General features: G+C 41.7%; 1 protein-coding gene across 1 annotated transcript in view; it reads right to left on the bottom strand.

Annotated features, from left to right (window-relative positions):
- BBX (BBX high mobility group box domain containing) overlaps nucleotides 1–24,902 on the bottom strand; it is a 238,729-nt gene extending 213,827 nt beyond the window's left edge. The window contains exons 1-2 of the transcript XR_006576205.1: nucleotides 24,785–24,902; nucleotides 21,667–21,739 (exon numbers count right to left, since the gene is read on the bottom strand). The gene's annotated coding sequence lies outside the window, so the exon portion shown is untranslated. The remainder of the gene's footprint in view (nucleotides 1–21,666; nucleotides 21,740–24,784) is intronic.
- Nucleotides 24,903–26,595: the final 1,693 nt, after the last annotated feature.

Below are 26,595 nucleotides of genomic sequence, written 5' to 3'. Positions count from 1 at the left end.
GGATGCAGAATGTATCCAACCCAGCCTGTTAAACAGCCAGTACATGTGCCTGGCTGGACAGACTTCTCAGTTGTGTTAGGCATTTACTACAGGCCTCTTCTTATCCCATTAGGTGGTCACTTGCGAGGTACAGAATGCCTTGACTTGCCAATGAAGTCAGTGAGAGCTAGAAGTGTTCAGTACCTCACTGGAACATGCCCTAGAAGCTGAAATGGCCACAGCTGCCCCTTCACTAACTAAAACCACCAGCATGGCTAAGAGTTTGAAGACAGGGTCTGGAGACGGCGATGGGGAAGGTGAATAGGAGGTGGGTATGTGCATTAGGGAGAATGAATGCCTATGCAGGGGCCCCCAATGTTTTCAGCAAAGTGGGAATTATGCAGCAGTGTCAACTAATTGCAAAACTATTCAGCAATCTGTGCAGACCTTCAGTGTCACTGTAATCATTCTAAATGCACCTGCAATTTAAATAGAACTCATGCATGTTTATTTGCATTGCAGTAAAAGAATACCGTCTGTCATATGCTATTCTTTGACAGACCTCTACTCTGACCAGAGAACATGAGGCTGTGCACATTGCAGCTTCTTTCTGCGCTGAGGTTGTGATGGAATTAATACAAGTTCTCGGTGCTACTTCGCTGAGCTCTGGCACTCTGTCACAACAACTAACTTTTTGTGAACAAACAATTTTCCTTGAAACCAAAGATGATTGACATTAAAAGCTCAGCAGAGCACCTGAGCCTTCCAATTCTGCACATTTTTATTAAGCCACAATATGCAATCAAACACTCACTTAATTTTTCAGGCCTATATCATGTCTATCAGTCAGAAAGCTCCCTTGAACTTGTGAAAGTATTGTCTTTATTCTAACCACATATAAGGGGCTCACTGCTGCTGGATTCTGAACATGCAGGGGGAGTGACATCTCTGCTAGCCACCTCCTCTTTTGGTACAAAGGATTTTGATACAAATTATGCTGCCTTGAAAATGGGCACATTTGCTTAAATATGCAGTCTCCAATTTAAAGCATCAAATGCATTTACTGGCGAGCTCTGCTCTTCATATACCAGAGCATGTGTTGTTTGAATATTTAAGGTGGGGTTTTCAAAGCAGCCTAGGTGATCTAATGCCCAGTTCTCATTGATTTTTAATAGGAACTGGGCATCTAAGTCCTTTGGGTGACTTGGAAAATCTCAGCCACCGCTAATGAATCAGATATAGCTATGTTCATTTCAGTGTGCAATGAGATATGTGCATGACTGTCAATACATCTAGAATATCATGTTTTCCTATGTGAAAAGAGATTATAAAAAGAACATGTTATGCATTTATGGTCTCATCGTATTTTTACACCATTTGTGAACCAGATTTTTTCAAATCTGTCTGCAGGCTAATGTCATATATTTCACTATAGTCCTCATCAAGAGTTAAATCTTTGCTTAGTTTTGAGAGAGAGAGAGAGAGACAGCGCGCATTAAAACAACCACATGTAGACATAGAACATAAAAAGCACCTTAAAAGCTTAACTACTGGAAATCACCATGTTTTACACTGAAAATCATAAAAATGATCAAACAGATTTTGATCACTCTCTCCAAAAAGTATTCACCTCTGGACTAAGAACAAATGTGGAAAAATTAAACCCAAAGAGTCAGTTTTCCTAGACATTCACACACAGAATACAGAGGCTTAAAAGAGGACATGTTCCCTCCAACCTCCAGTAGCATAGCATTCTAAGGGGTTAAAGCCTGAGACAGGTGTGGGTGCTACCACAGCATGGTAGTTCATGATAACCTTATGTGACTTACAGAACATCTCTGTGCCTTGACCTGCCTCTCCTCTGCAAAGAGGCTGTATGAGCATGCATCTGACTCAACTGAGCATCTTGGTGAGGCAACTGTGAATGGAGTCTAAATGTCCTTAATCAATTGAGAAGCCATCTCCATCAGCATAGTGGAAAGGATCAACTTGATTTCATAGCTCAGCATGGAAGAATTCATGCCAAGACATCCAATACAGTTATTTCAGATATCCTTCACATGGTGGTTACTTTCATAGTCTTTCTTCTTTCTACATATAGCATTAGAGGATGGGTGGAGAGAGGGAAGAACGCTCAAATTTCACTCAGTAATAAAAGCTAGTTCTATTCCTAAGATATAGCTCTTGCTTCAGAAGGTCACTAGATATCATTTTTTCTGGGGATCTGGTAGATTGAACAGAGATCCTGAAATCTCTTTCCACATAAACAGGATTGTCTTCAGCCTCCCCAAAATACCTGGCTGCTACACTGAAACTCAGCAGAATTTTATCTGACCCTCTCTCCTTACTCCATCCCCAAAGTGTATTAGCTTCTCCCCTTGCCCTTGTCCCCAAGGTGGCGTCTCATGATAAAAACAAAACCCTGACAAAATCAGGAAAACATACTCCCCAACTTTAAGTGATTCTGATCAGCAGCAAGTCTCAAAAATTGTATTCTCTGTGGCCCGCTTAATCAGGGCCCATCACTGTCCTTCCTGTACTCAGCACGCTGTCACTTTCATAGCTAAAAGTGATGAGATTTGGAGATAGGCCTGAGAAATCCTACAGAAGCATAAGTCTCAGACCAAAAGCGTGCGCTTAAGCAGCTATGCCTACAGATCCAATTATCTTTGGATTCATGTATTTGATGAAAGAAGCTGGGTTAATAATAACTTACACAGTACTTTTCATCCATAGATCACAAAGTGCTTCACAAACAAGGATTGTATGTGGAAACAGAGGCACAGAGAGGAAAAGTGACTTGCCCAAGGTCATCCAGCAGGCCAGTGGGACAGTTGGAAGGAAAACCCAGATCTCCTGCATCACTGTCCAGGACCTGATCCCCCAGCCTATACTGGCTTCCTAATTAGAAGTAAAAGCAGCAAAGAGTCTTGTGGCACCTTATAGACTAACAGACGTTTTGGAGCATGAGCTTTCGTGGATGAATATCACCCACGAAAGCTCATGCTCCAAAACGTCTGTTAGTCTATAAGGTGCCACAAGACTCTTTGCTGCTTTTACAGATCCAGACTAACACGGCTACTCCTCGGATATTTAATTAGAAGTAGGCACTTTAATGTCTTTCAGTTATCCCCAAACCCCCATCATGCTGCTTTGATTCTTCATGGTTTCCACAGGAAATCTTTTGGAGACCTTTTATAAATGCAGAAGAGAATGTCTGCTATCCTCCACCCAGTTCCTCTGCCATGGTTGTTGTGTCTGCACTCATGATGAACTTTCCCAAGGTGAGTTTTCTCAAGGTGAGTTTGCAGGTTATGCACACTCACTGCCAATTTCTCAAACTTTGAATCTCATGCCCTGCCATTTAGCAGCTTTATAAAGTCAAGTTTCGTCAGTGATGTGTCTCTCCCATTTTGCAGTATTCCTGTGATTAGGCTGCTTTCTTGAATCAGTCCAAAGTCCATGCAACACCAATATAAATTAGTTTTTCTTTTCATATAAGTTCTTATACCGTGGTCATCACCATAGTATCTGAGCACCTTCTAGTAGTGCATTAAGCAATGTAATTTACATCTGACATGTGTTTGTTACTATTATAAGTATTACCACAGCACCTCGCAGCCTGAGTCATGGACCAAATCCCTGTTGTATAAACACCTAAACAAAAAGATGGTCCTCCCGTCTCCTCCCCAGGGTGAGAAGTGTGTGCAGTGGAGTATTTTGTTTAAATAGGGAAGGGGTTTGGTTTGGGTTGTTTTGTTTTGTTTCTTTGGGACTTTTTTTTTTTTTTTTTTTTACCCCTGCAGTCACATTAGCTTCAACAGGAGTTGGGTGCATTCAACAATGGGAGAAATCTGTTCCTTTGTGCACGCCTGTGATCTAGAGCAGTTAGCTGCCACCTTGTGGGGTTCTGTGGCTCTCCCAGGACGCTTGGTGTTGCTGCAGCTAAAGCAGATCAGTTTAAGTCAATAAATATTTATGAATGCCTCTCCTTGTGTTTTACTTTACCCAATATTAAAACAGGAGGAAGGGGAGGAGGTATTTGTGGCAAGGGCAGAGTTATTTTGAATGTTTCCCAGTTTACTAATTCCAGCTTTGTGTGTGATAAAAGGATGCTGATTTATTGTTCATATGGATTGTTTTTAATATTAGTCAAGAACACTGAGCTCTGGATAGGCACTTAATGTTGTAGAAAAGTCTAAAATTAATAAAAAAATGCACTCAGGTCAAGCACTGCAGTCACCACCCCTAAAATAAATTCCACATATTTGATATAAATCCCACACAGAAATTCCATAGATTTAGGTGGGAAATCCCTGCAGATGATTATTGTCCTTGGCAATCAGAAATATTTATGGAATCCAATGGCACATTAAGCCTCAGTCCTGCAACAATTTGTGTATGTGCTTAACTCTGAGTAGTGTGAGCAGCCCTACTGACATCAAATTGTGATGATGATGTTTGTGATGTTATTTCAAAAGTTGTGTTCTTCTAGCCACCTGATTGCAGAGCTGACTTCCTATGAACCTTTTGTAGGCCTGGCTGACTTTCTACTTATATCCCCTCTCCCCTGCCTATGGCTGCCATCCTGGACAGACAACCCATGTATGTGTTCTACGAAGGTTGAGGAGGTCTTAGATGAGGTAAATTGGAAATTGATCCTTTTGTTTCAGATTCTAACCAACACCCAGTGCAATCACTGACACTTGTGGTAAGTGGGCCTAAAGTTAACAGTACCCAATTAGAATGATAGCCTTCCACACCCACTTAGCACAGGCACCAATGACCACACAAGGTACAAGCAGTGGAGAACCAGAGGGAAGGTTTTCTTTGAATCGCTGGTTGCTAGGTCCCTGCTTATATTTAAATAAAACCTCTGCCACTCCAATCCTCAGGAAGAAAAGTGAATAGAGGAAAGTGGGGTATGGATGCCCATAACCCTCATCAACAACCTAAATGATACTGGCCTCTTTTAAGGCTTGCCAGAACCAAATGATCTGTGAGAAAGGCAGAGGTATAGCAATGTGAGAAAACTTAGGAACCAATTCTCCTCTCACACCAAGGTAAATAAGGAAGTGTTTACCACTGAGTTCAGGGAAGTTACACTGGTATACATTTGAGATGAAGCAGAGCCTCTCTTAACTTAACTCCTCTGGACTCTCTTTAGGTGCAGAGAAGGCTTTTGATAGGCCCAGGTAAGCACACCTGTTCATGGAGACTTCAGCAAATCTTCTTTAGTAAAGGCTTTATGTTAGTAGCTGGTTCAGGGTTTAATAAATACATTCAAAAGCAACAATTACAGATCCTCAGGCCTTTTCCCAGAGAGAAACATGGCAGGGGTGGCCTCTTTCATTCATATTCAGGGTATTTTTTTAAACCTTCTGTTTTTCAACTTCTGTTAGAGCAGACTGAAGCAACCATGAGATCTTGGTCAATGGAGTGGAACAAAGTGGCATTATACACCTATGATCAGGCAATGATTCTCTACCAGCATTCATTTTCGTACACCATTTTCTCTTTCCTATAATAGGGAGAACTTTTAGGGGTCATATACTTCCCTGACCACTGTGCAAGCTGCTTTCTCTCTAGCTAGCCATCACATCCCTTTATCCCTTTACCCCTTATATTTTAAAAGGCCCAATCCAACAGCCAGGAACTAAGCCTAGCAGTCAAAGACCAATAGGAAAGACAGGGGAAGCAAGCAATGTCTTGGGACAAGTTCCTTCCCTTGCTCCAGGTGCTGGGAAAGTGATAGGTACTGGGATTCCTACCAGGGTGCTATCTATCCCTCACTCTAGTAGGGAGCTCTATTTAAAAAAATATTTGCCTGCAGGTGTTAGGTGACAAATCTAACCCCATGGTAGCTGAAAGGGAGAAGCAGCATTGGCTAGGAACACTGGACTGAACCAGCCCCCCAGCATTTTGTCTCCGATAGTGGCCTGCACCAGGTACTTCAGAAAAAAGTGTAAGATCCCAGCTGCTTCAGGAGCTTCCTGGTTGCTGCAAAGATGGATTGGCTCTTCTCTCCTCTACCTTATTCTCTCCGAGACTTCATTTGCGAGTCCTCCTCCCAGGGAATAAATCCGGTGACTGCCTGTGTTGCCGATGACAGCTTTCCCAAACAGCGGCAGACTGAAAAGGATCTGATTCTTTTCAGTTTCACTGCTATCCACAGGACATCCAACAGCAGTGTAATTGGATGACCAGAATAATTTTTCACTCTGCTACAGATTTAGGGTGACCAGACAGCAAGAGTGAAAAATCGGGACAGGAGGTAGGGGGTGATAGGAGCCTATATAAGAAAAAGACCCAAAAATCGGGACTGTCCCTATAAAATTGGGACATCTGGCCACCCTATACAGATTGGAAAAATCTCTAAGCAGAACAGAAGGAGAAGTTCTGGCCCCATCTGCAGACTCAGGCAGACATTATGGTTTTGCTTTACTCTTGGTTGACATCTGGAAGGTTATTCTCCTCAACCACAGGGGCAAGAATTTTTTTTAAATGAAAGCTTAGATTCTGCTGAAGTTGATGACAAGCAACCAGAAAAGGCTCTTGCTCCCTGTGGACGGGTGGATTTTGTCTTTTCAAGGAGTGGTATAAAATCATTTATTAAGCAATACATTTAATCAGAAAAAAGAATAGCAAAAAACTACATATATACCACCTAGTCAAGTTAACAGTGCTGTTGTAACTATAACTTTAGCTTTTTCTGACTCCTTATGATGCTGTGTATCCTTAACTTTGTAATTTTTTTCCCATTCAGTTACCCGTCATCTCTTAAAAAAATGAAAACAAAACAAACAAAAAAACCACCTAGAGTGACTCCGCGTGTAGAATTTACAAGCTCCTTGACTCACAGTAGATTCAGCTTGTGTAGTTTACAAATTCCATCAGCTTTGCTAGACAAACCTCCATGTTCTCTGAGCATAGACCCCTACCCACAATCAAATCTGCTCTGGTAGACTGCAGCACCTATGCAGAGCTCCACTAGCTTCAAGAGAACTCTGCATGTGCACAGGAGTCTGTGTGAACATATCTGAGTGTCGCAGCAGGTCCTTAATTAGCTGCACTCACGTATAAGGCCTTGCTCCTGCAACTGCACGGGTTTAGGAGCCTGCACATGTCGATGCAGTTGCAGGATCAGGCCCACAGTGTGCAACTGTAGGCTTAAAGACCTAAGTCTACTATGCACGATCAAGGCGCCATTTTCAATAACTCTTATTTTTGTTAAATAAAACCAATTCTTTTTTTCAAGCCAAGCTGAAGCATTAGTCCTCATGCCAAGTTCCAGACTTCAACTGTTTTTTCCGGTACCTATGTTTGGTTTTTAAAGTGTATTACAGGATTCCCAGAAGTTGTAAGTTTTGGAAAGTTCTGAATGAGTTTAATGGAAACTGTTTTACGATCTCAACTACAGTGCTGGTTATAACACTTGGGGGTGAGTGTTTGGTGTTAAGAATTTTCTGTGAACTGGAGTTCAAGCGTGCTCAGATGAGGTATCTATTAAGAGGCAGGATGTTTTTGGAGTTCTGGGTCAGCATAAAAACCTAGAGCTGAAAACAGTGCAAGCCACTGAAAAGAGTGAGTGAGAGCAAAGGCTTTTCAGGCCGATTTGCTTTATGTAGACAGTCATTTGTTTTGCCTGTTATTAAACTGTTGAACTTCGGAAAGCTGAAAAAGTACATTTTGGGACTTTTATTATCAAGTCCTTCACAAAACCCTAACATGCCAAAGAGACAGTCTTTGTTTCCAAACCAGTAATGCCGATCTTGAGAGTAGCAGAACTCACTGCCTGTCTTAGAGACTTTTTATGTATTTATGAAAAGTGCATGGCAATATATGTACTGCAGAGGATTAAAGGTGTAACCCTGGATCAACAGAACCAGGCGCTATGCACTAAAGGATGTGATGCAGAACACAAATGTTTTTATCATGCATCACGAGATCTTGAAAATACAACACTTCACAATATTGATCCAAGACACTAAAAGATTTAGCCTGACCCTGCATACACATCGCTAATAATACTGAAATCTGAAATGATATGGTCTCTTGAGAAATGTCACTGCTGACACTAACTTCTGTGTGTGTATATAGATAGATAGATAGATAGATATATCTATCTCTATCTTTAGTTAGTTAGCTAGCTGGGGGGATAGTTCTTTCCAGACATGAGGAGTTTGCATATACAGTACTTATGGCTCCAATGAGGCAACATTGTTTAGTGGACTTAACATAGGGCTAGAAGTTAGGAACTTTAGGAGTACTGTCTGGCTTTGCTAGTTACTAGGTGGCTTCACCTTAACATCCTTGTGTGTATTTCTCCATCTACCAAATGGAGATGAGAATAACTGTCACATGGGGATGTTGTAAGGATTAGATAATTAATATCTGTAAAGTTCACAATAAAAGTGCTAAGTATTATTACTTTATAATAAATTTTCCCTGTTTGACAAAATATGACCTCCACTGCTTTGGTTTGTATAATCTGAAAGCCTTTCCCAGTGTACATGTATTTAGTTGTATATTTAATATCACGTTGTGTTAGAGAGAGATTCATTTCCTGTCTATGGCAGGACAGAAAGCCACAAATTAATCTAGCCAAATTTAAGCTTTTGAGGAAACTGAGAAGAATGTCTTTTCCAGATCTTACAGGTGATCTGCAAGCATATTAAACAAAAACTGAATAGGCTCATGCGCTGTGTATGCCAAACAGCAACTGGCAGTAGTAATGTTAATACTAAGTATTTTCACTACATGAAACAGAGGGTTAAAAAATGGAAAAAAAGCTTTTTGGGGGGGGGGGGAAGAAGGGGAGATGGGAGTCAATTTCAAACTCTCAAACTTTTTGACCAGCTCTACAGCACAGAGCTTTCCATCCAAAGGTTGCAAAATGCTTTACGAAGTCAGCTGAAGGCGAAGCTAGGGGCGGAGTGGAGCTGGGATTGGGGACAGAGAGGGAGTGAAGGCAGAGGTCGGCCTGGAGGCTGAATGGGGTTGAGAGAGGAGCAGAGCTGGTCTGGGAGCAGAGCGTGGTTGGAAACGTGATGTTCCCTCCCTACCACACGCCCCCCCCCCACAATGTTCCTCTGCGCCCCCTAGGGGAATAAGCCCCAAAGTTTGGGGGACACTGCTCTATAGACGACAGGACTCCCATTGGCTTAATAACTCCATCTCTGTGAGAGGCGGTAGCTATGTCGGTGGGAGAACTCTTCCGGCGACATAGCGCTGTCTACACGTGTGTGTGTGTGTGTGTGTAAGGGTCAGTAAAACTACGTTGCTCGGGGTGTGGATTTTTCACACCCCTGAGCGACACACTTATACCAAAGTAAGTGCGTAGTATAGGCCTGGCCTGAGAAAGAGGAAGGGCTAGCTTCACATGGATTGAGCATGCTTACCAGATTGGGCCCCATAGGCAAGATAAGCAGAAGAATGCCAAGCCTGAGAATCTCACCAGCACTTAGCCATGAGCTAAGGCTCTGAGCTGCTCATTAGCTGTAGAGCTGCAACAGCACTTAGCTATCTTTGCACATCTACCAGGGGAAACTTTGGTGCCTACTGAGTTAGGCAGCAGCTTAGCAGCGGTTTTGAGAATGTCAGTAGTACCTAAATGTTGGATTGAGGTACCAAAAGAGGCAGTTGGGCATCTAAGCCCCTTTGTGAATCTAGCCCAAATTGACTTGTCCAATGCCACAAAGCAAATCAGTGAAAGAACCCCGATGAGTGTCCAGGTCTTTTATACCAAACAGTAGGCTGGTGATAAGAGTGCACAAAACTTTGTAAGGGCTACTCAGTCTGCAGGATAGGTCCTAAAAACCTTATCCGCTGAACCATTCTTCACTCCCTCCACCCTTCCTTTAGCTTAGAAAAGTGCACTAATTTAGTCTTATCTTTAACTAATCAATCTGGCTTTATGTGAACTTACATATAAATTATACCAGTATAATTCAAGTGTTAAAAAACCCATTAGTGCAGACACCATTACACCCATATAAAAGTGCTTAAACTGGTATAGTTTATTCTGGTTTGGGAAGCTGAATAAACTATATGGATGTTAGGGACCTTTACCCCGTTATCACTGTATCCACATTAGGGCTTTTACTGGTATAACTAACAAGCCCCACAACCACAGTAAAACTTTTTAAGTGTAGCTGAACCCTAAGAAATGTTCTTGATGTAGGAAAGATTCATGAAGGTACTCCTTATGAACCTACATCTATATCCACCAAGTCAATGGCAAAATTTTTCACTGGCTTCAGTGGGAGCATGATCAGACTGACTGTGGTATATTTCTTGTGTTATGGGATTATGTCATTTGATAATGGGGCTAAGATTTTCTGTAAGTGCCCAAACATAAGGATATATTAAGAGAAATGTTGGTGGGATATTTTCATCAAGTTGGGAAAATAATCAGATAGATCAAAGGGAAGGGAAACAGTCAGCAAGTTTAATTTGTAGCCATTGAGATATAAAAATGGATATAGTTCCTCCAACCACACGCTATCAATGTAGTCAGAGCAATATTTTTAACATGCACTACTCCTAGCGGGCTTAGCTAGTGCTTTCGTTATAAACAAAAGGCTGAATTCTGTTTGCAGTTGCTGTAAGAGCTGATAGAGTTGCACCAGTTTACACCAGGTCTGAGTTAGGCCCAAAGATTATGAGACCATTTTAAAAGAGCGTCATAGTTCATATTGTCAAATATGAAGAGTGAATTTGAGTGGCTCAATTTCAGGGGTCCAGCATTTAAGACCTTACAGGGGTCTGATTTTTCAGAGAATGGTGCTAAACACTTTATGAATATCAGGCCCCTTTAGGGTGTTTCATCTTGGGCACCCAAAAATCACTATGGAAAATTGTGGTTCAAACACTTAGGCACGAATCACACTGTTGGAGCTCCTGTGGAAAATATCCAAAATATTTTACATGGGTTTTGTTTTGTTTTTTTAAGACCCACACCAGTTAGGAAAAGGATGGTTCAACCATATGAAGCTGTGGTAACTATAAAAATCAGCCACATCAGTAAAACATTCTGTTCAAAACACTCATGTTAAATAAGTGCTATTTTTTTAAAGGGGATTTCATAGAGTGTCTCAGTAATTTGCAGTTTCAATAATAAATAATAAGCTACCCAAATATCTGGCTTTCCCCAGACCCTGGACATGATTGCACTAGTTCCAAATGTATATTAAAATGAGAATGGTGACTGCTTCATTGTGATTGATTCCTGTTATTTAGGCCTGTTCTCGTAGGAAAAAGAGTAGATAATATTCAGTAATTCTCCCATCTGTTTTTTAAAAATGACTCGGGTTTATACTTTTTTCAGAAAGATTTTTTTTTTTAATATACTGTTCCAAATACTCACAATTTACAATAGCATTTTAACCTTTGTTTCAAATTTTCTCTTAATTTCTATGTATGTGTCTAACCTCATCTATGAATATTTGGTTATATAAGAGTCACCGTAACTGTTAAGACTGAATACCAACTTCACTGATTAGGATAAAATATGGAAAAACATAATCGAGTGACAAGATCACAAAACCCAAGTTTTGAGGGAAGGGTTAGGATAGACCTATAAATGGATAACCACTCCGTCAAAAAAAAGCATCTAAAATGTGAATATTTTGTGTAATTGTGTGAGCTGTACATTTCTGAGCCTACAATCCAAATGTGGAACTTTGCAGTCCTTAATGGGGGGGTGGACAGATAGGTGATGTGCACATCACCTATCTCCACCTAGCAGTGGGACAGGGTGTGTCTGACCCTGATGACACTTTGCCTGCTGACAGCTTCGTTTTGTTTTCTCCCTGTCTGACCACACTAAAGGGAGAGCCATAGCAAACTGTTACTCTACAGATCCACCAGGGAGGGGATTTTTGCCCATATAAACTAGCCACTTGGCTATTGGCTACAACTGGTTCTAATCACAATTCATTAGGTGAAATCCATTCTCACAAGCAGTGGAATGTCTGATTAGGCCTTCTGAGCTGCCTCTTTCTTTCACAGTACTTCTGATTCAGTCTGGCCCAAATGACACACAGTACATGGAGATGGAAGGCTTGACAATTTACATTAAGGTTTCTACTCAACATGATCAGTGGCTTTCCCACTGATGGGTCTTCTATAACTGACCAATATCAGATAATCCTGCAAAGTTTGCTTTTGATAGGGTGACAGGACTTCTTGTGAACAGTCAAACTAGTCTAGGGTGACAAGATGTCCCAATTTTATAGGGACAGTTCTGATATTCGGGGCTTTTTCTTATAAAGGTGCCGATTATCCCCCCACACTCTGTCCCGATTTTTCAAACTTGCTATCTGGGCACCTTAAAGTAATCATTTCTAAGAGTTAAACAGTTTGGCAGCTTTTAAAATCACAGCCAAAGGGCTTTGGATGCTCAATTCTAATTAATTTCAATGGAAATGGAGTGTCCAAATCTCTGCGGCAGTTCTGAAAATCTTAGCCTTGCCGTACAGTGTGCCTTTTGACTGTACAACTCATTACACATACCCTGCAGTTGCTTTGTCACAGTATCGAGTGCAGTGAAACACCATGGACTACTTTGTATACTGAATTACTAAATTAGAAATAAAGCAGTATTGTAATTTGGCAACAAGCACAAACTACGGCTTTAAAGCAAATATGACTGTATTACCAAATTTGCATTCAAACACTTAATGCTAGATTTCACCCCCAAATGCACACATGCAATTCTCTTTCTAGTCAATGAGAGTTCCACACATACTTCCAAGGGCAGCATTTAGCCCTTCATATTTTGCCTTCTCTTGTTAATCTTCTGTATATCAACAAACAAAATGTAAAGTTACCTCTGCTTGTTCCAGTTGAAAAACTAGTTTTCTCTATTTAATCTAACCTCCTTGATCTCATGATTTTTGGAACTTCTGGTTGCTATTTATGCATTAAGAAAGTTCTTACCAATAGGACCAGAATACTACATTTTCAGTAGCTACTTGCGTAACCTACTTCACTATAAATTTTGGCACTTTTCATTCTGCAAACATTGAATTCCTTCCCTTTCTCCCCCTCCCCCAGTGCATGTCTCTGTTTCTTCTAATGAAGCTGGAAATTAATTATGCTATTTTAATTTGCTTATTAATTTGTACACCAGCCTCATAATCAGTATTTGATCATGCTTCAATTTTGCATACTTATTTCAAAATATATTAAGAATAGTGTGTATGGCTGATATTTAATATGATGTACAGAAATAATATTCCATACAAACTAAATAAAGAAGTTCTACTTTTTTTTTAAATCTATTTTACAGACCATTTCAAATTAAAGTTATGCTCTGATCTTGCAAGTATGGCACATGGAATGGCCACTGACTGGCATGATTTGAGCCATGCATGTCATTTTCCACATGGCATATTCAACTGGAAATTTGGGCATGAAGAAACCATTTATAAAGAGAAAGAAATGCTAAAGTTGGACACTTCAGAAAGGTGGGTGTGATAATACTTCTTCCCCAATACACAGTTCTAGTCTGGATTTACCAAAAGATCCCCTTACTTAGCCATCCAGGGGGTCAGATTTTCAAAGCTGATCTTGCTCTGAACTACCATGGTAGTGGCATGCTCCCTTAATAACAAGCATTCAAAATCTACATGGAAGGTTTATTAAAGATTTCTTAATGAGTATTGAAACCCAAACATCAAATTTGAGAAGCACAATGGTTTTCCTAAACCGACACTCTGTTAGGAAAGCATTACTGGTAGTGTAGTTTAAACAGGGCATAAATGAAAGCTTGGCCCAGAGAAGATCCTTCTTGTTAGGACCAAGGTCAAATTAGGGTGGTATGTTTTACTGCAACAAATCATAATGTGTGCACCATATACTTCATCAACAAATAGATTGGAAAACATAAAATGGGAGAATACCCTCTCAGTTAGGGGAAGTCTGTATATTTTGACTCTCTCTCTCCCCCTCCCTATACTTCTTGTCATCTTAGCTTGGCAGCTCTTCAGGACTTGGATTGTCTCTTACTATGTGTTTGTGCAGCTTCCAGCATAATGGGCCCATGACCCAGATTGCGCCCTCTGGGCATTATTGTAATATAAATGATAATGAATAATAACGTGAATCAAAGGTATGTGCTGCTTCCTCTGAGGAAAATTAGAAGCTTCTAACAACTTTAGGGACCTGATCCTGCACCTGGACGCAAGAGCCCCACTGAAGTCACTGTGGCTCTGTGAGGAATCAAATTGCATGGATCCAGATGCAGAATTGGGCCCTAGTCTGTTCTTCAGTGACAATTAGTCAAAAATGCCTTAGTTTCCCAATGTATCATCCTCTCTCTAAGAAAAATCACTGTCTCATATTTCATTGCCTGGTTGGCTCAAAGACCATCTATGGAAAGCAAATCCAACCTGGCTAAACCCAATAGTTTCAGCAACCTGGCAAAAAAACACTACTGGAGGAGACTTCCTTCTGAGGCTTTTGCTGTCAAACTTTGGATCAGAATCTCACATGAGTTTAACTCCACTGACTTTGGTGGAGTTAGTCCAGATTTAAACTGGTGTAAGTGAAAGGAAATCTAGCCACTCTGCTTCTCCTCTACCCCAAGTTCATCTGCAAATCTCTTGTGATGACATCCTCATATGTATTGCTTTAACCACCACAAAAATCCCATACACACAAAAATGGCACAAAAAGAACACAGGCTGGAGAAAGACGACTGACTATTCCTCTGCAAGAGGCATAATCCTAACTATTATCATGTGTATTACCCAGCCTCAAGAGGTCCTAAGAGTGTGGGTAACTCCTGACAAAGTGGCATACAGACACAAATAAAATGGGAGAACAAATGAGACTATGCCAAAGCATATTCTGAAAGGTCTTGGTGGAGCTTGTTGAAAATATTATGTTGCAGAGACTGAAAGGGCCTGGGTTCAAAGACCTCAATGCAACAGCATCATGGTGTATTTAGCAGTCCCAATCTACCAGGACACTGGCAGTTTGTGTGCGCCTTCTTCATTTGTACCCTCGTCTGGCCTTGATTCTGCTGTCACTGACATTAATAAGAGCAGGATCAGGCCCTCTACCATCTGATCCTGCTTCCATTGAATTTGGTGCAGGGCCGGCTCCAGACCCCAGCGTGCCAAGCGCGCGCTTGGGGCGGCATGCCGGGGGGACGCTCTGCCTGTCGCCGGGAGGGCGGCAGGCGGCTCCAGTGGACCTCCCGCAGGCATGCCTGTGGAGGGTCCGCTGGTCCCGCGGCTCGGGTGGACCTCCCGCGGGACCAGCGGGCCCTCCGCAGGCACGTCTGCAGGAGGTCTACCGGAGCCGCGGGACCGGCGACCACCAGAGCGCCCCCCGCGGCGTGCCGCCGTGCTTGGGGCGGCCAAATTGCTAGAGCCGCCCCTGATTTGGTGGAAGCAGGATGAATCCCTTAGCATGCATTCTTTCAGGCATACTGGGTGACATGGAACTTTCAGTCACACCTGTGCATACACAGAGTAACTCCATTATAGTGACTGGAATTACTCTGGATTTACAAAGGCAGAATCTGACCCAGCCTGTCATATTTATTACCTTTCAGAAAAACAGGCACTGGGGGAGATGCACCTTCCCATTCACTTGCAAACCAGCAAGGGAAGGGGGAGACAAACAACTTGTTAAGATCCATAGCAAAGACAGACAGACATTTTTGGTCTCTCGAATCTGAATTAAGCTCTACAGATCCCATCTCATGGAAACCCAATGAATATATATTTTGCTGAATGAGGCCCCTGATTGTCACAGGCCCTTAATGACATTACAGACCAGTGGAGTGCTACTTCATATTTTCAAAGTGATTTTTTTCACCTGTGTAGAAATACATCACTTATGAAATCTCTTCCACCAAAATACTAGGGGGAAAGGCTGCTTCTTAGGCCTGGTCTACACTAAGAACGGGGGTCGAACTAGGGTACGCAAATTCAGCTACGTGAATAGCGTAGCTGAATTCGAAGTACCCTAGTTCGAAGTACTCACCCGTCCAGACGCCGCGGAACCGAACTCCGCGGCTCCAAGGTCGAATCCGCCACCGCCGTTTGCATTGGTGGAGTACCGGAGTCGAACGGAGCGCTTCCGGAGTTCGAACTATCGCGTCTATATTAGACGCGATAGTTCGAACTCCGAAAAGTCGAACTCTCCGCGTCGAACTGGCAGGTAAGTGTAGACTAGCCCTTATAAAAAAATTCTATGTCTCCTAAGCAACTAATAATCTGAATCTACTCTTACAAAATGCAGTTAGTCATTAGCAGGGGAAAGAAAGCTAAGTTTTCATTGCATTAATCTTTCTTGCAGGCAGAGGTACCCAAAGCCAGTATATTTTCACATGTTGAATTGTTGAAGTTTCCTATTTATACAAAAAAAAAAAAATCTTATGGACCCGCTCTTACATTATGCAGATCTATGCTAGAGAAAAAGAAAGTAGAAGTGCTGGAAAAGTCTGTCAAAAGCATGTTTTTGTCTTTGTTGATTAATCTCTTATGTAACTGAGCCTATAAATATTAAAAATAATAAAACACCGCTATCATTGTGAGCGCACACTACAAATAGGTCTACAAATAGGTGCATTTATTTTTCCTCTCTTCAAAGAGAACTTTTATTTTAAATCAAAGCTAACATATCCTCAGTCAAGAAATAGTAACCAGCAAATCTGAATATCTGATATGCTGAAATATGTTTACTGAGCTCAGAAGTAAAAGTTCAAATTGATAAATCACCTTTATTTACCAAAATATGGTCATATAGCCAATGTAGTTGCTTCAGGAAGTTATATGTTTCATATTAAATTTAATGCTGATTTAAATTAGATAAATTATAAATATTAATATAATTTCATTGTAGGGGATGGTGAGTTTTAGTACATTTTGTTTCTTTTACTACCACATGCCTGCAAGGCAACATCTTATTTCTAAAACTTGATGCTGGGAAGTAAAAAATTATCCACTGTTGGTTAAATACTGATGCACATAATGGAAAAGGCAAAAGCCTCAGGTTAATAAATTGCTGGATATTTAGACACTCCTGTCCATTAATCTGACTATAATGAAAAACTAACAGCTGAATATTAGTTGCAAATTTATTTTATTTTTTTGCACTCGTAACTTTAAGTGAATTACTGGCAAAATAGCAAACTGACACAGCTGGAGTCCTATAAATTCAAATCCCCAATTCAGCAAGGTACCTAAAGTGTCTAACTTGAAGCATATCAGTAGTCTCACTGAAGTCAATTGGACATCTCACATGCTCAGTGCACCTGCTTAAGCAACTACCTGAATCCGGGCTTTGGAGGCAGCATGTTCCAGGGGACAGGGCACTAGAGTGGGAATAAGATCTGGATTCTATTCCTGGGTCTGCTGCTGCACTGTTTTGTGACCTTGCGCAAGCCATCTCTCTACACCTCGGTTTTCCCATCTGCAAAATGGAGATAATAATGCTGGCCCACCTCTGAGATTTATGACTACAGAGTGGTTCAAGTACTTTGCTGGAAGCACAGATGTGAGTGCTTTTCTGAATCAGGACCTATCACTAATTATTATTATTTATTTTTAGAACAAGAACAGCAATGTGAGTGTAAACTTCTCCACATTGCCTCACCAATGTGGTTCAACAGTGACTTGGCGGCTCACTCCTACAATTAGCTTAATCTTTATGCTCATTCAGTGGGCTCTTCTGAAACGATCAAGGAAGATGTCAGCTGTGATAACTCTTTTTTAGTGAAATTGACAAATGTCCACTAGCAACAGAACTGAGACCATCAGCTAAGCTCAGAGAACTGGTTGTTATTGTGGACCTACAAATGAGGGTCTGAACTAGTAACATTTTAATATAAAATTGAAAAATAAAATGGGTTTGAACAAGACACCACAGAAACAAACTAAATAAATTATACTCTAAATGAAAGAAAGTTGATTTTTTCATATTTACTTTCTAGAGGTAATTTTAATACATGTAATTAAAGTATTTAAATCAAGATAAGTGGTCTATTAAGTAACAAGGAAACAAAATATATTTAGAGTAATATTATTTGTAATTATGAAACATAATAATCAGTAAGAAAACCTGTGGTATAGCATGTGCACCATGTGATTTATCTACAGGTACTTCTGTTGCTCACATCACTGTAGTATCCCACAAATATGAATGAGTTTAATGTTACAACACTCCTATGATACATGGAAATATTAATAATCTCCATTTTACAGATGGAAAAGTGAAGCAGCGGGAGATAAAAGCCTCCATTTTCAAAAGCAGTCTCCAGTTCAGGGTGACTCAATCTGAACACTTGTCGCTCCCACTGACTTCAACTGGAACTCTGCCTGCTCAGCCCAAGGCAGCACACTGAAAAATTAAGTCAGGCAAAACCAGTGGCCACTTTTGAAACTTTCTGAACTAAACCATTTATCCTAGGTCACACAGGTAATTTGTGGCAGAAGCAGAAATTGAACGCAGATCTCCTGAGTCCCACTCCAGGGCCTAATCTATAATGCCATCCTTCCACTCTAAACCACTTTTGAATATACATGAAATCTTGCATATTATGGAGGCTGTGCACTGTTAAACAGATGCCATGTTTCACCTCACAGGTGCTGGGTGAATGGATTCATAAACAACCTATACACACACATGTATCTAATTACTTTGCATAGATAGATCTACCATAAAAAGTAAAACAGAGGACTTAGCTACTTTGTGTGTATACATCCTCCTTTTGCACATTATGTAAAAGAAAGGTTTACCCCAATGCTGTTGGCCGAAATTTCCTATCCTCGCATTGTTACACTGTGTGTTGTACGCAAGATGACTGTCACTTTCCACTCCAGTGTTGGCGATGTTTCAGTGCTGTTGTAAGTATAGTATTTAGGCCCCCTATCCATCAGATCACCTAGGCACAGGTATAATTTTAACCACGAGTGACTTTAATGGGACTACTCATTTGCTTAAAATTACTTATGTGATCTGTGAGTTGGGGTCATAGTTTGTAAAGTGCTTTGAGTTCCTTTGGGATGAAAGAAAATCATTTTTATACTTAACATTTTTATCACTGATATTAAATGTAGAAAACTGACATTTAATATCTTTAATTACTCAAAGAACAACTGGGAGACATTAGGACTTTCCTCCTCACATTGGACAGGAAGATACCTATAAATGAATTTGCATCACCGTTTCTCCTACAGGCCTTTTGCTGAAGGTAACTTCCATGGGCATGCAGTAGGTTTGTGATACAGGTCTTAGATTTGCTCACTAAAACATTCTGTGCTGACCAAAAACACCAAAGAGGATTTTACATTATTTTGAATTATGTGTTTACCTGAAACCTTATTTACTATTTTGCTCCAGTAATTCAGACAAGTCGTGTATGTTGATGATATGCCCAACGTTTGAGCTTATGTGCCAGTGTTTGAGATTATTGGTCCTTCTGCACATGGATCCTGGAGGAAACAATTCCCCACCCCTGCACCCCCACAACACCTGACTTCATCAGGATTATTGTAGATTAGTTTGTAACTGAGATCAAAATCTGACCCTATGCATTATATTGGGATTTGTATAAAAATTGTTTACTAAACTCTGTTTAAAATCAAATTATACAGTGATTATAGCTCCTAAAACCATGTGATTAAAAAAAAAATCTTAACTTTCATCAAACAGAAGAATTCCCAAAAGTAAATGAAAGTATCTGGTAACAGCCAACCTTGAGGAAATCTCCATTCTACCATTAACTAGATACATTTTTATATTACTTTTTCAATTTCAACAAAAATTTATTCAGTGCTTCCTTAAAGTTTCCATTACTCCCTCCTCTTCAATAAGATATTTTACCATTTCTCTGCTTCCTAATTTGTAAATACCATTTCAATGCTATTTGGAGCTGCATTTACACTGGTTCTGTAAGTATAAGTAGAATTAAACTGTCCACTTCTTGTGGAGCTGTATGGAGAACACGATCAGCCCATCATTTATGGAACAGAATTCTACGCACCCACACATCTCCATATTGTGTGGAAGCTATATATTAAGTGCAAGGACCAAGGACAGTATTAGGACAATGCCAGTTATGATGTAAGGTCTCAAAGTTCTGCTCTTCCCAAAAATCCTACACCATTTTACCAAATAAAGAGAAAACACTTTGTAGTGTACAGAATTCTAATTTGACTTTACATGTAAACAGAAAATTTTTCAAAAGTCTATATATGTGTGTGTGTGTTCAGCTTTGAGCAACAGTCTGGGTCCTATCAGTAAACTTTTGAATTTTGTATGCGATTTCACTTTGTAAAGACTGATGAATCAATTATTCTGCACATAATGTGAGTCTTATCAATAAGATTATAAAATCTGGTTAGCAGTTTTTGAGAACTATATTTTTCTAGTGCAACTGGTCTTGTAATAAAATTGTAATTAGTTTATTTTGTATTAAATTTCTTTCGACATTATAGTTTATGTCAAAGGATGAATGGCATGTATATACCCCACTCACTACTCCCCATACAGGCTGAATTATTGGAATGTGGGTGTTAATCTCTGCAGGAACTGGGAAAAGAAACAGAATCCACCTCCCTCCAATATCTGACAGGTCATGGGGCACAGTCTCTCCACTGCCAGTATCCCACTAGTTAGTATTGTGGCTGCAGCCATTTCAAATGATCCCACAAGAGCTACTCCCAACAGCCTCCTTTGCCTATTTGGGATCATCCCATACCTCATGTTTGCCATACAGGGGCTGCTGAAGATCAAGACTGTGTTATTAATGAGCTTTTACGAGAACTAAACTCGCCACCTAAACGTGTGTGTTGGGGTTTTTTAATGATAGATACTCAATATTTGCAATGTTGCTATGTTTTTCCATCATCAGGGCCAAATTCAGACCACTGTCAGTAGGTTCAACTGCACCGACGCTATTTGAGTTACACCCACTTATACCAGCTCTTCATTTGGCCCCACAGGTTCAAACCTCTATTTGAAACGAGTACATTATGTTTGTTCAATAGCGTCAAACTCTTCCAAAGAAAATGAACAAAAATGCTCTGGTTGCTAAAAGTACTTTGGAAATGTTAGCAATTTAATCAATAAAATTTGTCTTTCAAATTCAGTAGCTACCTGTGTTAATCAATCCCAGGAAGAGAAATGGTAAGAGATACAGAAAGCGCAAGAATTACCAGGACAGTGGGATTTGTATGTTAAAACCAAGTTAATGCCTGTCACCCTAGTATTACAACTGTCCCCCAACTCCTAGAAGACAACTCTTAGATTTCTTAAACATATGCCTCTTCATATTTTCCCATCCCTACGGCCAGCCTCAAATTTACAGGCTGTATGTGGTTAATAACTTTTTAACTCACTTTTCATATGCCAATTGTTGTTTTAAAACTTTTGCCATAATTCAACTATTCTTTGAAAGCCCAGGGCTTTTCTTTCATAAATGAGCTAATAAGCTCCCAATACTGAGGGCCTTCTAATTGTCATGTTCATAATACCCATCCCCTTGCATTCCTAACACACAAACTTTGTAATCTGACAGTTCCTGTGAGCACCCAAAAGAAGCTATGTTTTCTGAGGTGCTAAAACCTGAACAAGCATCTTCTCAATGAAAAGGAACAAGGAGATACCCTGGATCTCATGAACAACAATTACACTATTTCCCCCCTGTACAGTTTACATACTTACCCAGGAAGGCAAATGGAAATTACAGACAGAGGAAGATGAAGCTGTCTCAAAGCCTTTGTCATGTGATAGTGACCTATAAAGTATCAAATACAGGCACATCATCAGTACACCATGATTTTACAATATTGCAACTCACCACAACGCCAACAAGAGGAGAAATTCCCAAAACTTGAAACTTGCTTCCTCCTCACACACCCCTCCCCCTCGTACAAGTTCTCCTTAAAACGGGAAGCAGGTTGACAGTCGCAGGAAGCCTTAAACAGCAAACAAAAGATGCACCATGTCTTTAAAGGGCATTGGGACTGGGCAAGTGGAACAAATCATCTGAGTGTGCATCAGCGGGGTGGGTTATTTTCTCTCTCACACCATGAAATGTGCGACGTATCAAAATAAAAGGCAGAAAGTTGGTCACAAAAATAAACCACAATAAAGCCCAACGATTTACACAAGTGCTTTCGCTCAATCCCCAGCGTGGATAAATTCAGCGACGTAATAATAATATAGGAAATCATCAAGCCCAGATTTCAGGTACGAGATGTACACAGGGAGAGAGAGAGGCGGCTGCAACGTTGTAGCACTGTTTCAGGTAATGCCCATTCCCCTTTTCCAGATCTAGAGAGTCCTGAAATCGCCAAACAAGCCCTTCCACCATCGCAATCCACACGGAGATTAGAGACCTGAATCCAGACAGTGCATGGGGAAATGCATTTGCAAGCCACCACCGCCACCCACCCCCTGTGCAAAGTATACAGCCACCAGAATCCGGGCTCTGGGGTGGGGTGAAAGGAAAGGTATTAAATATGGAGAGAGGCTAGACTGACCCACGGCTTTCCCCTTTTCCTCCTGGTCACCATCAAGTTTGCATCTTAGTTACAAAATGTCGATCTTAAAGGCTGACAAGACACAGGGAGAGGGGGGAGAGAAAGAGAGAGAGAGAAGAGAGTCCATCTTGCTTTGGGGGGGGAGGAGAGGAGCAATAATGTAATGCACAAATCTCACCCTCCCAGGGGGAAAAGTCTGCACAACACCTTTCAGGAGGGGAGGGAGGACGGGGAGGCAGGGAGAGAATGGGGGGGACCACGGGGCAGCTCCCCCCAGCCCTCCAGCTTTCCCTCCCCAACGAGATTTGGTGAATCAGACTGGCAAAAAACACCTCCCTGCTACTGCTCCCCTCCTCCTCCCCGCGGGCCCGGGCGATGATCCCGCTGCTGCCACCGGGGAGGAGGTGCTGCTGCTGCTGCTGCTGCTGCAAAGAGCCACATGGAGACCTAGACTCCTGTCCCCGCTCCATCTCCACAGCGTGTTAATATCGGGGAGTGGGCTGAGGGGGGTGGCAAGCTGCCCCCACCCCCTGCTGCGCCTAGATCTGGGACTTGAACGTGTCATTAGTAGGACAGGCAATGGTTTCAAAGCCCCAGGCCAAGTGACCATCCTCAGCAGCCTGGCTGGTTTCTCGCCACCACCTTCCACAAGGCTCCCCCCACCCTTTCTCCAACACATACACTCTCACCTCTTAAAAACTTTTAAACAAGATCCTCTCGTGAGAAGTCGCTAATTTGCCCCTCACACAGTTAAAATAAAAGCAGCAAGCCATTGCTCACAGGGAGTGGGAGAGACCCAGGCATTTTCTTTCCCCTTTCTACAGAAAAGGAAAGCAAAAAATAGCTTGTCTGTGCCTCTCACTCGCTCTGTCGTACATGTTGTCTTTTTGCATCGTTTCATTTTACCTTCCTCGTTCAGCGGCAGCGGGCTGTAAAAAGATATTTCTAAACACAAACCTGCTGTTTTACAGATCCCAGGATCAATGCTATTCCCTCCCTTCCTCCCCCATTGCAAACCTACACTGGCTCGGTTCTCTCCTCCCAGCCATGCAAGTTTCATACATTGCAAATAACACACAGAGAGGAAGAAGAGAGAGAAACGAGGAGGGGGGGGGGGGGAAGAGAGAGTCTGATTTCGGTAATTTACCAGCGACCCGATATCGCAGCAGCAAATAACAGTTTAACACCAATCTGGCTTCTGATGACTGAGTAACCCCCACTAAAGGCACCAACCCCCTCCCTGGGCAAATTATCTCCAAGTTTTCTGTCATCGCGACCATCCAATGTCACAACTTACCTTCAGAAATAGGACTTTAAACAGCCAAGGCCTTCCTTCCCCCCCCCAGCCTCTCTCTCTCTCCACCTTAAACTTATTGACACAACATAATCCCACATTCATGCAAAATCCTGACACAGCCTCTCTCCTCCTCCGTCCCTCCCCCGCCCCCCTTTATTCTTTCTTCCTCCCCGGCTTGCACTAGCCCCACTTTTTCTCTAGCAAATTACAACATGGGGGGGGGGAGGAGAGGAGTGCATCGCACGGATGGCTCTACCGGAAAATAGAGCTTCCCAACTCTCAGAGCGAACAACCGAGCCTGCTTGTTGTCGGCTTCTCTCCCCCTCTCGCTCTCTTCTCTAAGTGACACAAAACCACAGAGAAACCTGGCCCCGAAAATAAATCAACGCACTTTCCCCCCCCCCCCCCCCGGCCCCTGGGATGAAGTTTCGTTTCTGGCTGCCGCGATTTCCCTGTCAAGCCCCCCCACCACCGCACAGCCGGTGTGGCCGGTGTGTTGTTGTTATCCCTCCTCGCTATTTCAGCCTCTTTCCCCCACCCCTCGCTCACTCCGTTGTTGCTGCTGCTGCTGCTGCTCTTGCCTCTCTGTGGGGAGAGGGACTGGTTCAAACGCAGCCTGGCACTGGCTGGCCTACCCCGGGAGTATTTTTTTTTTCTTAGGCATTGCATTGCAATTCACCTCCCCCCGCCCGCCCCTCCACGCCCGGCCTTTTAACCAGGAAAGGAGGCGACAGAAACAAACCCCTTCCCCACCCAAAGTTTGAAATGAAGGCTGGGGTGAAAAGAGGGAGGAAAAGTGAGTGGAAATCGTGGCAGCAGCAGCAGCCCAGGACCTGGAAAGGTCTCTGCCTTCCTCCAAGTCCACCCTACCGGCTGCTGCTGCTGCTGGAGGAGTCCTTGGGGGCTGCCCCAGTGCTGTTAAGTGAGTAATAGGAAGGAAAGTGTGTGTGGAGAGGGCACCTCTCCTGCCTGGCTTGCGAAGGGGGTTGCGTGCACTTACCTCTCTGAGTGTCTCGGGGTGTGTGTGTGTGTGTGTGTGTGTGTTTGAGTGGCCAGTCAGTGTTTCTCTATGTGAAAGTGAAGAGCAGAGCACTCAGCAGAGCCTCGGTTTTCACTGTACACTGCTCCACATACAGTACATGCAACCCGGAGAGACTGAAAACATTCATTTTTATATAAGGCAGCCTGCGATTGGCTCAGGGACTGAGGGACAGGTTTGCCAGCCATACAGCTGGCCTGTTACACCCAAAGCGCGAGAGACTCGCACGCACACACACACACACACACTCATATGCACACACTCACACACAAAGATCATCTCGTTTCTTTTACTAATGTTTCAGGACCTGTAGACAGCCTAGCAGGGCAGGTAGAAGGACCAGCAAACTCAGGTCAGTGAGAGCAAGGATGATCCGCACTAGTTAAAACGCTTGAAACTGGTGTCCATTGGTTGACTTGGGAGGGTTGTGGTAATAAACTACGACTCCACTGGATACCGAAGTGGGGTTTTTATTGCCACTGTATAGTGCCCCAAGCCCCATGGAAGAGCAATGCTTTGTGTTATGATTTGCCAGTCTGAACTGGTAAACAAGTAGCAAAAGGCAGGATTTCAGTTGTTGCTGATTATCAATCTTTTTTATTTTTACTCGGGATGGATTCATTCAGAGGCCAAAACATACAGAACAGAGAAGTTCAGAAAGGCTGAAATGCATCCATATAGTCAATGACTAGTTAGTAAGTAAATACAGAAAATCAATCCCATCACACTGGTCTGAAAACAATGAAGATAAACAGTTTTCTGAAATGGTCATTTACTCACTGAACTATCAAAAAGGTTTCAGACAATAACATTGCAAAGCGATACTATGAAGGACTAGTACTGCATGCTGTGTTAATAATCTTTCTCTCCAAAAGGTGTTTCAGAGGCCTTTACCAATTTACCATAAACAGTATGTTGTTGTTTTTTAAATTAGTGGTTCATATGGAAAATGAAGCTAATTAAATAAGTTAGGAGATTATAACAATACAATCTACACAGTATGCCATACATATGTTCTTTTCCCTGTGATGCATGCAGTCCTGTTAGAGTCTCTCACAAATTACTATTTACATGGATGTGAAGTAAATCTAGACATTTATTTTTAATCTCAGACCTTCACAAACAACAACAGTATGACACCAGCAACTTTTGGTGTAACTGCATCACTGTTGCAATTGAGGCTTGAAAAACCTGCTGACACGTCTTACAACTATGAAAAGCTCCTTTTTCTGTTTAAACGAAACAAAATAATTGTAAGGAAAACATTCTCTGTAACCCAATTCACCGTATTATTGTTCATTATGTCTGATAACTTGTGGCATCTGCACTTTACTTAAGTATTTTTAAAAGACAAAATGTGTCATTTATTTTATGATTTACAGAAACTATGCCTCAGATTGCAAGTTCTTTGGGGCTAGGATTATGTCTTCCAAGCAGCATTTGGCAAAATAAAAAATCATAAATAACTAATAAGAGTGACAGCTTCATGCAAACAACATATTAATTTATTTTTAAGATATAAGAGCGTTTTTTTATCCTTTGGTCCTCTCCATCTGCTCCCACTGGTGGGTTTTCCATAATAAAGGGGTTGATTTCCCCTCAACTCCCATTTCCTATTGTTTGGCCTCTCCTTGCTTCTATTCCAGTGCACCTTAGTTACAAACATTTTAAAATGAGTTATTTATTATGATGTATCTCACTAAAATGACAGAAAGTAGATTTGTAGAAGGGTATATGTGTGTAAATATATATTAATTTCTTTGTGGCTAAGA

This window comes from Mauremys mutica, chromosome 1, assembly GCF_020497125.1.
Source record: "Mauremys mutica isolate MM-2020 ecotype Southern chromosome 1, ASM2049712v1, whole genome shotgun sequence".
Classification (NCBI taxonomy): domain Eukaryota; kingdom Metazoa; phylum Chordata; order Testudines; family Geoemydidae; genus Mauremys; species Mauremys mutica.
Note: the sequence above shows the minus strand (reverse complement) of the source record. Positions and strands in the feature narration are given on the sequence as shown.